At 37.3% G+C, this 18655-nt stretch overlaps 1 protein-coding gene across 1 annotated transcript in view; it reads left to right on the top strand.

Moving 5' to 3' along the window:
* The first annotated feature begins 5862 nt into the window (after nt 1-5862).
* Nucleotides 5863-18655, top strand: part of LOC101279679 (putative G antigen family E member 3) — a 47647-nt gene continuing 34854 nt past the window's right edge. The window contains exon 1 of the mRNA XM_033410200.2: nt 5863-6426. The gene's annotated coding sequence lies outside the window, so the exon portion shown is untranslated. The remainder of the gene's footprint in view (nt 6427-18655) is intronic.

The following is an 18655-nucleotide window of genomic DNA, read 5'->3' as shown; positions in this document are numbered from 1 at the left end:
CAGATGACATGATACTACACATAAAGAATCCTAAGGATGCTACCAAAAACTACTAGAGCTAATCAATGAATTTAGTATAGTAGCAGGATAGAAAATTAATGCACAGAAATCTCTTGCATTCCTATACACTAACAAGGAAAAATCTGAAAGAGAAATTAAGGAAATACCCCCATTTACCATTGCAACAAAAAGAATGAAATACCTAGGAATAAACCTATCTAAGGAGACAAGAAACCTGTATGCAGAAAACTATAAGACACTGATGAAAGAAATTAAAGATGATACAGAGGGAGTGATATACGATGTTCTTGGATTGAAAGAATCAATATTGTGAAAAAGACTGTACTACCCAAAGCAATCTACAGATTCAATGCAATCCCTATCAAACTACCAATGACATTTTTCACAGAACTAGAACAAAAAAGTTCACAATTTGTATGGAAACACAAAAGACCCCAAATAGCCAAAGCAAACTTGAGAAAGAAAAAAGGAGCTGGAGGAGTCAGGTTCCCTCACTTCAGACTATACTACAAACTACAGTAATCAAGACAGTATTCTACTGCCACAAAAACAGAAATATAGATCAGTGGAACAGGATAGAAAGCCCAGAGATAGCCCCATGCACATATGGTCACCTTATTTTTGATAAAGGAAGGAAGAATATACAATGGAGAAAAGACAGCCTTTTCAATAAGTGGTTCAGGGAAAACTGGACAGCTACATGTAGAAGAATGAAATTAGAACATTCTGTAACACCATACACAAAAAATAAACTCTAAATGGATTAAAGACCTAAATATATGCCAAACACTACAACACTCTTTGAGGAAAACACTCTATGACATAAATCACAGCAGGAACTTTTTGACCCAACTCCTAGAGAAATGGAAATAAAAACAAATGGGACCTAATGAAACTTAAATATTTTGCGCAGTAAAGGAAAATATAAACAAGACGAAAAGACAACACTTAGAATGGGAGAAAATATTTGCAAATGAATCAACAGTCACAGGATTAGTCTCCAAAATGGATAAACAGCTCATGCAGCTCAATATTAAAAAAACAACACAATCAAAAAATGGGCAGAAGACCTAAACAGACATTCCTCTAAAGAAGACATACAGATGGCCAACAAACACACGAAAATATGCTCAACATCACTAATCATTTGAGAAATGCAAATCAAAACCACAATGAGGTATCACCTGACACTGGTCAGAACGGCCATCATCAAAAAATCTACAAACAATAAGTGCTGGACAGGGTGTGGAGAAAAGGGAACACTCTTGCACTGTTGGTGGGAATGTAAATTGATACAGCCACTATGGAGAACAGTATGGAGGTTCCTTAAAATCCAAAAATAGAACTACCATACGACCCAGCAATCCCACTACTGGTCATATACCCTGAGAAAACCATAATTCAAAAAGAGTCATGTACCACAATGTTCATTGCAGCTCTATTTACAATAGCCAGGACTTGGAAGCAACCTAGGTGTCCATCGACAGATGAATGGATAAAGAAGATGTGGCACATATATACAATGGAATATTTCTCATCCATAAAAACAAATAAATTGAGTTATTTGTGGTGAGGTGGATAGATCTAGAATCTGTCATACAGAGTGAAGTAAGTCAGAAATTGAAAAACAAATACTGTATGCTAACACATGTCTGTGGATTCTAAAAAAAAAAAAAAAAAGGTCTGATGAACGTAGGGACAGGACAAGAGTAAAGATGCCGTTGTAGAGAATGGACTTGAGGATATGGTGATGGAGAAGGGTATGCTGGGACGAAGTAAGAGAGTGACATGGACATATATACACTACCAAATGTAAAATAGATAGCTAGTGGGAAGCAGCTGCATATCACAGCAGATGATCTCAGTGCTTTGTTACCACTTAGATGGGTGGGATAGGGAGGGTGGGAGGGAGATTCTAGATGGAGGGGATATGGGAATATATGTATACATATAGCTGATTCACCTTGTTTTACAGCAGAAACTAACTCAACTTTTTAAAGCAATTATACTCTAATAAAGATGTTAAATAAATAAAAAATAATAAATAAAAAACAGTTGCATTAAGGAAAAAAATAATAATAAATCCTCATCTAATAAGTTGAATGTTTTGTTTTCAGCAATGAATTTTATGTATTTTTTTGTGTGTATGGATCAAACATACTTTCCTGTGTCTTTGTAATCTTGTGTTTTTTTCCATTGAAAGTTGGAATTTTTAATATTATAATGTGGGAACTCGGGAAATAAGTTTCTCCTCCTTTCCAAGGTTTGCCATTGCTGAGGGCTGCAGTCATCCATTTGTTTAGTGACTTGTACAAGCTGTATTTGCAAAGATTGTGGGGATTTTTGTCATGTATTTTGCCTAAAGTGTTTCTTCTATTATCTTAGCAGTCATCTAGCGACCTGACAGATAATTACCTAAATGCTTGGGACCCCCCTCCACAAAAGAAATAGTTCTTCTTGTTTTGAAGATTGGCTCTGAACTGAGGCACTCCTTCAGTGTTAAGCAAGGCTGCCTATGATTTTGTCTTGGCATTTACCTCCTGCTTGTGTGGAGCTCACAGAGTTGCAAACCTAGGATCCTCTCATGATTTTTCTAGACATTCATCCCAGCCCTGGAAATGACTGTTGCTCTCAAGGTACCTCAGTATACATGGTAACAATTTTCTTTTTGTTAGCTCCTGGTGCCATAGCAAATACCATAGACTGGGTGGCAGAAATTCATTTCTCCCAAGTCTGGAGGCTGAGAAGACCAAAATCAAGGTGCCTGCTGATTTGGTTCCTGATGAGAACCATCTTCCTAATTAGCAGATAGATGCCTTCTTGCTGTATCCAAACATCATGGAGAAATAATCTGTCTCATGTCTTTATCATAAGGGCACTAAGCCTATTCATGAGGGCTCCATCCTCATGTCCTAATGACGTCCCAAAATCTCCACCTCTAAATACCATCACAATTGGATTAAATATAAAACATATAAACTTTGAGAGAACACATTCAGTCCATAGCACACTTCAAATCTCTTCAAAATTTCCCCCAAATCTTCCTCCTCATTTCCTCCTTCCCAGTCTTTTGGATATGTCTGCTGCCTCCCCCATCTACTCTCCCTTGCCCCATGCAGCTACACGTAATATGTCCTTAAAGGTTTTTGACAGATGTCACTGCCATCTGGAAAGCCACTCCAGCCCTGGGTGGGAGAGAGGGGCGTAGGAGGTGTAGGAACAATGTCAGCCTCTGAGCCAGTCCCTTAGGGAACTTTCAGACAGATCAAAATACACAACCACAAGCTTTTGATAGCAAGGTTCTTATTGCTCCACTGACACCAACAACCTGCACCAGGAATGCAGGCCTCCATCCTCCCAGCTACTGATTAACTGGAAACTGAGGATGTTAAATGGGTAAGCCCAAATGCCACAATACTTTCTTACCAAAATTTGTCAACCCCCCCCGAAATGGTGTAGTTTTGTTTGTTTTTATTTTTTTTGATTCCAGAGTTCTGGGAAAAAAATTGATTCTGTCATTTTTGCCAGGTTAATGATTGCTTCAGTGGAGGGCCTGGTTTTTGAGTTCCCTACTTTTCCATTTTCCATAATATTACTCTATTATCCTTGTCCTAAATTTTTTACTGTAATTAACTGGAATTCTTACCATCTGTGCTGCTGTGGACAGAGATTAGTTGACACCTGTGACTGTATTTGTTCCCTGATATATAAACAAGAGTTAGGAAACACTTGCATCAGATTTCCAGAAACTTGAGACTTCACAAGAAAATGGTCAACCCACTCTTGGACCTCACAAGGATTTAGCTTGTCTAGACAAACCAGGGTTCAGGTATCATTAGCTTCCACAAAGAGGTGAGTGTTATTAAGCAATAATGCCATACATTTCATCATATTCTTCCAGGTGTCTTGCCAGCCTGGACAAGATAAATCATTTCTGGGTTATAGACAACTTACCTGGGAATGTTACTGAACCTTTGACACCCCACTGGTTTATCTCTGCCTCTCTTGCCACCAGGAATGAGTGTTAGAAGCCTAGGGTGCCACATTGGATGGCACTGGTGAAGGAAAGAAGAAAATGATGCTCCTTATAAGATGAGCATTCATTCAACTGGTCTTTGGGTCCTCTGAGAGACACAGAGAGGCTGTAAATTATTGTTATGGGCACACTTAAGTGAGAGGGATTGGGCTTTGACTCTTTCCAGGTTCTAACTCTCATGAACTGTGTGCCTTTTGTTACCGAACCATGTTTGTTTTGCCCAATACACAGTAAGCCAAAATGCTGAGACTCTGATGTTTGCAGCAAAGAGAGTATTTGTTTGCAAGGTAGCCAAGGGAGGAGACTGGAGAACATATCTCAAATCTGCCTCCCTAAAGGTAAGGGCTTGGGTTATTAGTGGGATAAAGTATAAAGGAGCAGGACAGTCAGAGGCATGGGGAGTGTGAGGAAAGCTGATTTGAAAAAGATGTGGTAATCGCTGTTCTGTGCATACATACCTGGGATACCGGCCTCCGCACGTTCTGAGGGTGGCCCTTTGATATCATAAACTGACCAAGCTGACCCTCATGCATGACCAGTTGAAGGGTCAGTGGTCCTGTAACCAAGCAGGACTCTATAGGGTCTTCTGCAGTCAGACCTCTCCACCTGACTCTTGTTTGTGGAGAAATTCTAGCCTTCTAGACCCTCCCTTAGTTCCAAAGTGCAGATTAAATCAGAGAAGCGAGGAAATGCAGAAACAAAGGAAAACAGTCAAGTAAGACAAAATAATTGTTTAGCCATTAAACAAAGTCAAAGACCTTTAGTTCCCCCTCAAGGGCTATAGATAATATCCTGAGTCATATCCTTGAGCTGTTTTGCAGATACTGAAAACCCCACCAGGTGGAAAAAGCTAACTGCATATTGAGCACAAACTCATAGTCCACAGACCAATTGGAAACAGAGGGTTGGTGATGTTGACTCCCGAATACCTCACCACCAACCAATCAGAAGAATGTCCACAAGCTCATCATGCACCCCACTACCCTTCCCTTACCCTGTCTTTTAAAACCTTTCTCTGAAAGCCAGCAGGAAGATCAGGTCTTTAAAGCATTATCTACCAGTACTCTTTGTTTGGCCTTTCAATAACTGTTACACTTTCCCTCACCACATCCCGGTGTCAGTAGATTGGCTTTAGTGCATGTGGGTGAGCAGACACAAGTTTGGTTCGGTAGCAGTCCTATCCAGTCTTTACAAGCCCAGCTCAAGCTAGATGCAGCTGACCCCAAATTCCTGAAAAATAACCTGGGCAAATATTTTATTGTTTAGGTGACTTGCCACTTGGAGAACGTGCAAGTCTTAAAATGACCTTGATTAGAGAAGGCAAGTGAAATGGATTTAACCTGCGCTTTCACCTTGGGCAAGTCTCCTAACCTCTCTGAGTCTCCAATTCTCTCATCCATTGACTGTGGCTACTTTTCTGCCTCACCGGGCTACTGTGAGAATAAATGCAAAAAATTAGGTAACAAATATGAATATTTACTATAGATTCAGAGCCTTCCTATGGCCAGGCTCTTTGATCAAACAATTTCTATTCTTGAGGTTATTTCATCCTCATGAAAACCCATGAAGCAAGTGGTGTTGTCCCTCTTGCAAACTAAAGATCAGACAACTGAAGTAACTTGCCTAGTGTTACACAGTAAGTATAGAGCCTAGACTAAAACCCAGGCCAATCTGTTGAAAGGTTTAAAAATGAGATGGTGAACATGAAGACTGTTGATCTCATGAGCCTCAGGAGGCCTCCCAGCCTATGTTCCAGGATCTATGAGAAAGTCCCCCACCCAGTTAATGCTAACACTGACTGGGGTTGGCTTTATGCTGCATATTATTTTATATCACCTCACCCCTCCCCTGCGTGGTAGATATTACTATCATTATCCTCATTTTAGAGACAAGAGAACTGAGGCACAGAGAGATCTAGTGACTCACCCATGGTTACATAGCTGGCAAACAGCAGTTCTAGGAAGTGGACTCAGACTCCAGGAAAAGGTGTCTCATCTTTACAACATGCTGTTTCATCTTCATGCAACGTGTTTTCTTACCCAGGATCTGGGGTAGGTACATTTCCTGCCTGCCAAGTTCTCCCAGTCATAAGCACTCAGCCCAATCCCTGACATGTGGTGATGCTTCTCTGCTCTACCAGGCCAAGACATTGTGATTCAACTCAGGTTCTCCCCTATGCCTCTGCCTTCTTCCTCTCCCTGCTACTTCCCTGTGAAAAGGCCAATGACAAAAATAATTCACAGGGCTTCCCTCTGTCTTTGGTAACTACCCTGTGACAAGTCAAGAGTGCTAGTGCCTGACAAACACCACTGTTTGATAAGGAAACAAATATGGAAGAAAGGGACAGGGCAAATCCTTCCAAGGTTTGGGTGAATACTCCAAGTCTCCCAGCATTTTTCTCTGTTTTTTCTTTGCCCTACCCAGGTACCTGAGGAGTTTCTTGCCTTTTGGGAAGTCTGAGTTATTCTGTCAGCATTCAGTAGGTGTTCTATAGGAGTTGTTTCACATATAGATGCATTTCTGATGTATTTGTGGGGAGGAAGGTGATCTCCACGTCTTACTCCTCCTCCATCTTGAAGGTCTATCCTATCTCACATCTTTATCTATTCATCTGTTGATGGACTCTTAACTTGCTTCCATATACTGGCTATGCTAAATGATGTTGCTATAAATATTGGGGTGCATATATCTTTTCAAATTATGGTTTTCATGCACTGTGGATATATTCCCAGGAGTTGAATTGCTGGATCATGTAGTAGTTTTATTTTTATATTTTGGAGGAAACTCCATACTGTTTTCTAAAGCGGCTGCACCAATTGACATTCCCACCAACACTGTACTAAGGTTCTCTTTTGTCTACATCCTCAACAACATTCCTGATTTGTTGGGTTTTTTTTATGATAGTCATTCTAACAGGTGTGAGGTGACATCTCATTGTGGTTTTGATTTGCATTTCCCTGATGATTAGTAATGTTGAGCACATTTACATGAGGCTGTCTTTTCACTTGTCTGATGGTTTCCTTTGCTGTGCAAAAGTTTTTAAATTCAATTGCATCATTTTGTTTATTTTTTAAATTTTCTTTTCCTTGCCTGAGGAGACAGATCCAAAAGAAAAGTTTCTAAGACTCATGTCAAAGAATTTATTGCCTATGTTTTATTTTAGGAGTTTTATAGCTTCCAATGTTACATTTAGATCTTTAAACTATTGGGGTTTATTTTGTATATGGGGTGAGAAAATGTTCTAATTTCATTCTTTGACATGTAACTGTCCAGTTTTCACAACCCCACTTATTGAAGAGACTTTTTTTTCCCATTGTATATTTTTGCCTCTTTTGTCATAGATTAATTGACCCCATGTACGTGGGTTAATTTCTGGTTTCTCTATTCTGTTCCATTGCTCTATGTATCTGTTTTGGTGCCACTACAATACTGTTTTGATTAATGTACTTTGAAGTATAGTTTGAATACAAGGAGTGTGAAACCTCCAGCTTTGTTCTTTTTTCTCAAGATTGCTTTGGCTATTCAGGGTCTTTTGTGGTTCCATAAATTTTTTAGGATATCTTGTTCTAGTTCTGTGAAAAATATCATGGGTATTTTGATAGGGATAGCCTTAAATCTGAGATTGCTTTGGGTAGTATGGACATTTTAACAGTATTATTGTTCCAATACATGAACATATGTTATCATTCCATTTAATTGTATCATCTTTAATTTCCTTCATCAGTATCTTATAATTTTCAGCATACACATCTATCAACCCCCTTGGTTAATTTTATTCCTAGGTATTTTATCCTTTTGATGTGATTGTAAATGGGCTTGTTTTCTTTCTTTTTCTTTCTGATAGTTCATTATTAGTGTATAAAAAAGCAACTAATTTCTGTATATTAATCTTGTATCCTTCAACTTTACTGAATTAATTTATTACTTATACTTTTTAGGCAGAGTCTTTAGTGTTTTCTACTTTTAGTGTCATGTTATCTGCAAATAGTGACACTTGTACTTCTCTTTAAGTTTGGGTGCCTTTTACTTCTTTTTCTTATCTGATTGCTGTGGCTAGGATTTCCGATATTATGTTAAATAGAAATGGAGAGAATGGGCAACCTTGTCTAGTTCTCAATTTTAGAGGAAAAGCTTTCAGTTTTTCACCATTGAGTATGATGTTAGCTGTGGGTTTGTCATAGATGTCCTTTATTATGTTGAGATATATTCCCTCTATAACAACATTCTTGTGAGATTTTATAATGAATCGGTGTTAAATTTTGTCAAATTATTTTTGTATATCTAATGAGATGATCATGTGATATTTATCCCTTGTTTTGTTGATGTGGTGCCTCACATTGATTTGCAGTTACTGAACAATACTTGCATCCCTGAAATAAATCCCACCTTCTTATGGTGCATGATCCTTTCTATTTATTGTTGAATTATGTTTCCTCATATTTTGTGAAGGATTTTTCATGTTTATTCATCAGAGATATTTGACTGTAACTTTTATTGTAGTGCCTTTGTCTGGTTTTGGTATCAGTGTGATGAGTGGTTGCCTCTAGAATGAATTTGTGAGTGTTCACTCATCTTCCCTTTTTTACAATAGTTTGTTAAGAATAGGTATTAACTCTTCTTTATATGTTTGGTAGAATTTGGCTGTAAAATTTTTCAATTCTGCACTACTGTTGGCAGTTTTTTAAACTATTGATTCAACTTCAATAATGATAATCTGTCTGTACAGATGTTCTATTCTTTCCTGATTCAGTCTTGGAACATGATATGTTAATAAGAATTTAACCATTTCTTTAGGTTGTCCAATACATTGTCATGTAACTATTTGTATTATTCTGTTACAATTGCATTTCTGTATTATCAATTGTAATTTCTTCTGTTTCATTTCATATTTTGTTTATTTGGGTCCTTGTTCTTTCTTAAAGAGCCTGCTTAAAAGTTTATCAATTTTGTTTATCATTTCAAAAAAAACCCCCCAGATCTGGTTTTATTGATCTTTTCTATTATATTTTTTTGATTTCTTATTTATTAGTGCTCTGATCTTTATTATTCCATTCCTTCTGCTGACTTTGAGCTTTGTTAGTTCTTCTTTTTCTAATTCCATTAGATGGTTTGTTAAGTTATTTTGTTTGTTTGTTTGTTTTCCTGCTTCTTGAGGTAGGCCTGTGTTGCTATAGACTTCCTTCTTAGATCTGCTTTTGCTGCATCCCATTGAATTTGGAAAGTTGTGTTTTAATTTGCATTTTTCTCAAGTTACTTTCTAATTTTTCTTTAGATTTCTTTGAAGATCACTTGGTTTTTCAGTAGCATGTTGTTTTATCCCCTATTTGTGTTTTTCTCATTTTTCTTTCTGTAATTGATTTCTAGTTTCATACTGTTCAGGTTGGAAAAAATGCTTGATATAATTTCTATCATCATAAATTTGTTGAGACTTGTTCTACTGTCTAAGTGATCTATCCTGCAGATTTTTCCATGTGCACTTAAAACAAGTGTATTCTGCTGAGTTTGGATGGAATGTTCTATATATATCTAATAGGTCCAACTGTCCTAATGTGTAATGTAAGGCCAATGTTTCCTCACTATTTTCTGTCTAGATTATCGGTCCACTGATGTAAGTGGAGCTGTTAAAGTCCCCTATTATTATTATTTGGGGGTTGTGGTGGCAGTGCCATACGGCTTGCAGGATCTTAGTTCACTGACCAGGGATTAAACCTAAGCTCCAGCTGTGAAAGCACTGAATTCTAACCACTGGACCACCAGGGAATTCCCTAAAGTCCCCTATTATTGTTGTATTATTGTTAATTTCTTCCTTTATGTCAGTTGATATTGGCTTTACATATTTAGGTGCCCCTATTTTAGGTGCATATATGCTTACAAATGTTACATGTTCTTCTTGAATTGTTCCCTTTATAATTGTATAATATCCTTCTTTGCCTTTTTTTAATACACTTTGTTTAAAAATATCCATTGTCTGTTATGAGAATTGTTACTTCAGCTTTATCTTCTTTTAAAGACACAGTCACTGTCTGTGTGTCTTTAGCTCTGAAGTGAGTCTCTTATAGGCAGGATATAGATGTGTCTTCTTTTTATCCAATAAGCTAACTTATGTCTTTTGATTGCAGCATTAGTCCATTGGCATTTAAAGTGATTATTGATAGGTATATGCTTATTGCCATTTTGTACTTGTTTTCTGGTTGTTTTTGTAGTTCATCTCTGTTCTTCTTTTCTTAGTTTCTTCCCCTGTAGTTTGACAATTTTAGTTAGGGTTATGGTGTTTTCTTTTCTTTGAAGTTTTTGTGTTTTTGTTGTAGGTTTTTGATTTATGGTTACCATGGAGCTTATATATTTCAATTTATAACTATATCTACTTGTTTTAAACTGATAATCCTTTAGGTTCAAACACATTCTGAATGCTCTACATTTTTATCCCACACACAGTTTTTGTGTTGTTAATGTCATATTTTTTATCTTCATCTCTACCCCTTGACTGTTTATTATACTTATAGATGATTTTACAATTTTTGTCTTTTAAGCTTGCTATAAGCTTAAGTGGTTGATACACAGCCATTACTATACACTTGCTTTTATCAGTGAGGAGTTTGCCTTCCTGTAATTTTTTATTTCTTTTTGTATCCTTCTCTTTTTCATTTAAGTAAACCCTTTAACACTTCTTGAAAGATCAGTTTAGTATTTATGAACTCTTTTAGTTTTGGCTTCTCTGGGAAACTCTGTCTTCTCTCCATCAATTCTGAATAACTTTGCTGGGTAGAGTATCCTAGGTTGTAGGGGTTTTTTCTTTTCTTTTCTTTTCTTTTAGAACTTTGAATATATCATGACACTCCCTTCTGGCCTGCCAAGTTTCTGCTGAAAAATCAGCTGATGGCCTTCACCTGGGGGTTCACCTGAATGTGACCTCGTTTTTCTATTGCTGCCTTTACAATTCTCTCTTATCATGAACTTTTCCCATTTTATTTATCTGTCAGTTTGAGTCTCTTGGGTTTATATTGTTTGAGACTCTCTGTGCATCCTGTTCCTGAATATCTGTATCCTTCTTCGGTGTAGGAGGTTTTCAGCCAAAATTTCATCAAATATATTTTTGACCTATTGTTCTTCTCTTCTCCTTCTAGAACTACATACTGTGAATGTTAGTATGATTAATTGTCCCAGTGGCACCTTAAACTATACTCATTTTTTTAAAATGTTGGGTTTTTTGTTGTTGATTTTGTTTTGTTTGTTTTTGCTTTTTTTTGTTTTTTTCTGCAGTTCTGGTTAGTTGATATCCATAATTCTATTTCCCAGATTGCTTATGTGTAAGAAGAGATACAGAAGACTGTGTCAATCAATCTCCTCTTGATTCCCTTTAGTGTAGTTTTCAATTCAGTTATTGCATACTTCAGCTCTGATTGGTTCCTTTTTATAGTTTCTAGTTCTTTGTTAAAATTCTCACTGTGTACATCTCTTCTTATCACATTTTCAGTTAGCATTCTTAGTACTATTGCTTTGAATTCTTTTTAGGTAAGTTATTTATCTCTGTTTCATTAGGGTTTTTCCCACAGGTAATTTTTTCTTGTTTTCCAATTAGAAACATATTCTTTGGTCTTCTCATTTTGTTTAGTTTTCTCTGTTTCTATGAAATTAGGTGAAACAGTTACATATCCTGGTCTTACAATGTGTGTTCTTTTGTTGGAGCATCCCTGCGCAGGTTGTGTGTGCCCAGTGGCTTTGGTGGGAGAACTGTATCTGAAGTAGGCATGGGCTGAATCTTCCCCGAGGGTGTGCTGGCAGCCAGGTGCCTTGGTGGGAGGTCACACTGGAGTTGGATGGGCTAAAGAAAGGGTCATGTTCAAGCTGGGACATCTGCTCTGCTCAATGGTTCTCACTGCCCTATTAGGATAAGGGCAGATCCTGAGGTGCTGTAGCAGAAGGCCTGAGGTACTTGGGTTTCTTCCAGGTTTGACATCAGTCTTTCCTTTGCTTGGGGTCATAGCTGGGACATGAGAGCTTGTGACTACCCTTTTATGGTGGTTTCATACACCCCCTCACCCCCTACGTGGTGTGCCTGCCTTGGTTAGAGGCTGGGTTGGGGCTCAAAGGATCGTTGTCAGAATTTTTTTTTATTTTAAGGAAGTCCAATTTATCATTTTTTCTTTGATTGCTCTGATTTCAGTGTCATATCCATGAAGTCTGCCAAATCCAATGTCTAAATCTTCTCCCATATGTTTTCTTATAAACTTTCTTTCTTTATAGTTTTTTCTCTGAAATTTAGATCTTTGATCCATTTTGAATAAATTTCTGTATATCATGTAAGATGGGGTCCAAATTCATTGTTTTGCATTTAGATATTCTCTTTTCACAACATTATTTTTTCTGAAAAATCTGTCTTCTCTTTTTGAAAATCATTTAACCATATATTTCAGGGTTTATTTCTGACTTCCCTATTCTATTCTATTCCATTGGTATATATGTACACTTTTATGTGCCATTACTACACTGATTTGATTACTCTAGCTTGGTAAGAAGTTTTGAAATCAGGAAGCATTGAGAACATATAAATTTCTTCTTCTTTTTAAATTTGTTTGGGCTATTCAGACTTCCTTGTCATTCCATATGAAGTTGAGGATGGATATTTCTATTTTTGTAAAAAATGCCATTGGGGGCTTCCCTGGTGGCGCAGTGTTGAGAGTCCGCCTGCCGATGCAGGGGACACGGGTTCGTGCCCCGGTCCGGGAAGATCCCACATGCCGCGGAGTGGCTGGGCCTGTGAGCCATGGCTGCTGAGCCTGCGCGTCCGGAGTCTGTGCTCCACAGTGAGAGAGGCCACAGCAGTGAGAGGCCCGCATCCAAAAAAAAAAAAAATGCCATTGGGATTTTGATAGGGGTTACATTACATCTGTAGATTTCTTTGTGTGGTATTGATATCTTTACAATATTAAGTTGTGATCCAATCCATGAACATGGGATATCTTTCCATTTATTTACATCTTCTTTACTTTCATTGAGCAATGTTTTGCTTTCAGTGTACCACTTTCACATTTTCTGTTAAGCTTATAACTAAATATTTTTTGACACTATTGTACATGGAATTTTCTGAATTTCCTTTTTGGATTATTGTTAGTGTGCAGAACACGACTGAGTTCTTTGCATATTAATTTTGTATTAATTATTTGCAACTCACCTGAATTCTTTTATTTGTTCTAATCGTCTGTGTGTTTATGTGTGTGTGTGTGTGTGTATATAATATCTACGGTTTTCTATATATGATATCTTTTTGTCAGTGAACAGAGATAATTTTACTTCTTCATTCCCAATTTGGATGCCTTTTTTTCCTGCCTAATCACTCTGTCTAGGACTTACATTGCAATCTTAAATAAAAGTGGCAAGAGAAGGCATCTTTGTCTTATTCTTGATCTTAGAGGAAACTGTTTTGACCTTTCACAATTGGATACAATGTTATCTGTAGGCTTTCCAACAAGGATTTTAGTATGTTGATATAATATCCCTCTATGCTGAGAATGTTCATTGTGATTATCATGAAAGTTTGTAGAATTTTATCAAGTGTTCCTCTGCATCAATTGAAATGATCACGTGGATTTTTTCTTTCATTCTGTTTATGTGCTGTAGCATTGGTTGATTTTTCTATGTTGAACCATCTTTGCTTTGCAGGAATAAATACCACTTGGTAATGGTGTACAATCTTATTAATGTGCTGTTCAAGTTTGTTTGCTAGTACTTTGTTGAGGAGTTTTGCATCAATATTCACCAAGGATATTTGTCTGTAGTGGCTTTCTCTGGTTTTGGTATCAGGGAAATGCTGGCCTCATAGAATAAGTTCAGATTAATTCCTTCTTGTTTGGGAAGAGGTTATTTTTTTTAAATGTTTGTGGAAGAATCATGTTAATTTTTCTATAAATGTTTGGGACAATTCAGAAGTGAAGTAAATTGATTATGGGCATTTTTGGGGGGAGATTTTTAAGCATACGTTCTTAAATTTTATTGACGTATAGTTGATTTATAATGTGTTTATTTCTGCTGTATAGCAAACTGATCCAGTTGTACACACACACACATATATATACATATGCATATTCTTATTACATTCTTTTCCATTATGATTTTATCACAGGACATTAAATTATAGTTTCCCATACTATAGTCTAGGACCTTGTTGATTATCCATCCTATATATAACACTTTTCATCTGCTAAACACAAACTCCCATTCTGTCCCTCCCCCTCCCCACTCCCCATTGGCAACCACGAGTCTGTTCTCTATATATCTCTCTGATTCTGTGTCATATGGAAAAGAAGAAGTAAAACTGTCACTCTTTGCAGATAACATGACAATATACATAGAAAATCCTAAGGATGGCACCAGAGAGCTACTAGAGCTAATGAATGAATTTAGTAAAGTATCAAGATACAAAATTAATACACAAAAATTTCTGTATTCCTATACACTATGAATGAAAGTTCAGAATGAGAAATTAAGAAACAATCTCATTTACAGTTGCAATAAAAAGAATAAAATACCTAGGAATAACCCTACCTAAGGGGGCAAAAGGCCTGTATGCAGAAAACTATAAGACACTGATGAAAGAAATCAAAGACAACACAAACATATGTAGAGATATACCATGTTCTTGGATTGTAAGAATCAACATTGTGAAAAAGACTATACTACCCAAAGCAATGTACATATTCAATGCAATCCCTATCAAACTACCAATGGCAGTTTTCACAGAACTAGAACAAAAAAAATCACAATTTGTATGGAAACACAAAAGACCATGAATATCCAAAGCAATCTTGAGAAAGAAAAATGGAGTTGGAGGAACCAGACTCCCTGACTTCAGACTATACTACAAAGCTACAGTAATCATGACAGTATGGTTTGCAGAGGTTTTTGATTGCTGATTCAGACTATTTGTGATCAGTCTTACTGAGTTGTGTGTTTCAAAGAATGTTTTCATTTCATCAAGGTTATACAATTTGTTGGCACAAAACTGTTTATACTACACTTTGATGACTTAAAAAATACAGAATGTGAGAATTGTGAGTTAAGTTTTATTTGGCAGAAAATGAGGACTATAGCCCAGGAGCCAGCAACTCAGATCACTTTGAGAAACTGTTCCATAAAGGTGGGGGGAGGTCAGTTTTTTTGTGTGATTTTGTTGAAGGGGGAGTACATGCAATCAAACACATATTTTTTGCCTAAGGTTTTGCTAGTCTTGGGAACGCACTACTAGTCATGAGGAGCAGACGTCAGCATAAAGGATTGTAGGGCTTGTCTAGATACAAAGAGATACAAGAATTGGGCTCATTAAGTCATCTCCTGAAAACATCAAACTATCTGAAGACTGGTTCTGCCAGTTTATTCCAGGGCACAGAGTGCCTCATTTCTGCTCTTCAACCTGTACTTCTTTCAGGGGGTGTTGAAAGTCAGCAGCTGTATCAGCTCATGATTTAATCTTTGTAGAGGTAGACGGCAAGTTCCATTGGCAAGTGCCAATTGTCATTGACATCTTTTATAACCCTCTTAATTTCTGTAATATCAGATGTAATTTGAGTCTTCTCTCCTTTTTTTTTAGTAAACCTAGTTAAAATCTTGTCAATTTCATTTATCTTTTCATAGAACCAACTTTTTATTTGATGGATTTTCACTTATTTTTAGATTCCCTATTTTCTTTATCTCTGCTGTTATATTTATTGGTTTCTTCCTGGAAAAACTTAAGTTTGCAAAACACGGGCAGTTTTGAAAAGAGAGGACAAAGAGAAGTGGAGCCTGAGAGTCCTAGAGATCCAGTCAACTCTGTGCGAAGCATCCTCTGAGAAACGTTGCAATTCATCCTACTCCCTAGAGTTGCTGAGGATGGTCATGTTGAAAAACAGTATTGGAATTACCAACAGAGGAGACAGCTAAGAGAAAAATAAATTAGAAATGAATCCACTGTAAAACATAAAACTATAAAATTCTTAGAAAAAAACAAAGAGGGTAATCTTCATGACATTTTACTTGACAATGTGTTCTCGGGTATAACAGCAAAAGAAGACAATAAAAGAAAAAGTAGATACATTGGATTTTATAAGAATTTAAAACTTTTGCTTATGAAAGAACAGTCTAAGAAAGTTAAAAGACTCTGAAGAATTAGAGAAAACATTTGTAAATTATATATCTGATAAGGAATTAATATTAGAACTTCTGGCTAATATCTAGATTAAAGAATTCCTACAACTGAACAACAGTAACAAAACACAAATAAAAACTGGGTAATTGCCTTGAATAGACTCTTCTTCAAGGAAGACATGTAGATGACCAATAAACACATGAGAAGATACTCCACATCGCTAATCATTAGGGAAATGCAAACCAAAACCACAATAAAATACTATTTTGTGCTCATTAAGGTGGCAATTATATCTTAAAAAATCAAAATAATAAATGTTGGCAAGCGTATGGAGCAATTGGAACCCTAAATATTGGTTGTGGGAATGTAAAATAGCTCCTCCTCTGTGGAAAATAGCTTTGTGCTTCCTCAAAACAGCTAAAACTAGAGTTACTATATAATCCAGCAAATCTAACTCTAAGGCCTATACTCTTAATTGAAAGCAGGGACTTAAAAACATACTTTTACACCAATGTTCATAGTGCCACTATTCACAATTGTTGAAAGGTGGAAATAATACAAATGTGCACAAACAGATGAATGGATAAAGAAGATGTGGCATATAGATAGATAGATAGATAGATAGATAGATAGATAGATAGATAAATAGATAGATATACACACACACACACATACATACACACAGAGATACTTGTTACACAATGGATGAACCTTAAAACATTGTGCTCAGTTAAGTAAGTCAGAAACAAAAGAACAATTCTTGTATGATTTCACATTTTAAGAGTTACCAATAGGAGGCAGATCCATAGAGACAGAAAGTAAGCTAGTGGATACCAAAGGTTGGGTGGAGCAGAGAAATGGAGAGTTATTGCTTAAATGGTACATAGTTTTTGTTTTGGATGAGAAAAGTTCTGTAAATGGATAGTTGTGGTGGTTGCACAACATTGTGAGTGTGCTTAATGCCATTGAATTGTATCCCTAGAAATGGTTAAAGTGGTAAAATTTATGTTATGTATATGTTACCACAAAATCCTTTTGATATATAGTTGTAATTCAGCGTATCATAGTCAACTGAATCACAAATAAAAACTGATTCGTTTGATTTTAGCAAGTAAATAATTTGGATATCTAAGTCGGAACCTTGCTGGGAAAGGGAGCAATATGTTGATTCAAGAGAAAACTGAAAACTTCAGGCCAAAAGTGTTTCTCAGTCTCTGGATGCTATTGGACTGTGAGCATGATTCTGGGCTGAATGGAAGTCACTGGATTCTTACCTGTCTGCAGCTCAGAAGTCACCTCCACTGGAAGCCTTCCCCAGATCCAGCCAGAGGGCATCATTACCTTCTCTGTGTCACCTCTGTTCCTCTGTGTACTTCCATCATTACGCCTTTCACAGTGAGCTGTTGCTTCTCTGTTTACAGGTCTGAATCTGTGACTTGGAAGCTTCTGGTAGTCAGGGGTCTGGCTTAATTCCTGTGCCAACCCAAGGTGTGTGTGTGTTAGGAAAGCATGTCTCAGAATATACAGCTGCCAAAGGAATGAATGGATGCATGAATAGACAGACAGGTGAGCAGATAGGTAGGTAGATGAATAAATGAATAGATGGAGAGATGCTTAAACATCTCTTGAACATCTCTTTTCACTGGCTTGAAAAAAGGCCAATCAATGTTTCCTTGGCTATTGCAATAACTTTTAAACATGAGACTCCAGACCATTTTCTAACCTCCCAACCCTTATTGCCACCACCCCCAGCAAAAAGAAAATTTTCTTTTAATCCAAAGAAGCAAGCAATGACTGATGCCCACAAGATTCCCCTGTCTCCCCATCACCCTGAAACAGTTGGCCTCAGATATCATGGAGAGGCCACCTGAAGACCCCAGCCAAGAGAAACATTGTGACAGATAGGGATGCTGTCTTATAAGATGAAGTGTGTGCCTGGACCAAGGGGCCACCATATGGAGCTCCTTGCACAGCCAGAATATGTGGACATGGGAACCAAGATGTGGAAAACTGGGTGGTACCTCTCACAGTTACATCCTATACCAATTAACAGAATTTCCATCCCAGGGACTGATAGTAGAAAGCGAACCCCTAAGGATTAATGTTTCTACAAGTGGCCACAGTAATGGTTCTGCTGCACTGGCGTCTGAGATCGCCACCTGTCCACTACCACTGAGGAAACAGGCAAAGAGAGCATGAAGATAGTGGCCAAATATTTGAACCTGCTTACCAGGGGTAAAAGGATTGCTGCCTGACAGTGGGGCAAGGAGGATTGTAGACAGAGCTCAGAGGCTCTTATGTTACCATGATTCCCAGTGGAAGAACCACAGCAACATCCAGATGGGACCACCAAGCTCCAAGACCCTCAGGAATGAGGGTGTGGGCCACTCCACCAATGAAAGACTACCAAGAAGTTGAAGTTGAATATACAGGTAATTGTGGCAGATTTCAATTTTGAGAAGTGGTCACTTTGCTGC

Source organism: Orcinus orca, chromosome X, assembly GCF_937001465.1.
Source record: "Orcinus orca chromosome X, mOrcOrc1.1, whole genome shotgun sequence".
NCBI lineage: Eukaryota > Metazoa > Chordata > Mammalia > Artiodactyla > Delphinidae > Orcinus > Orcinus orca.
Note: the sequence above shows the minus strand (reverse complement) of the source record. Positions and strands in the feature narration are given on the sequence as shown.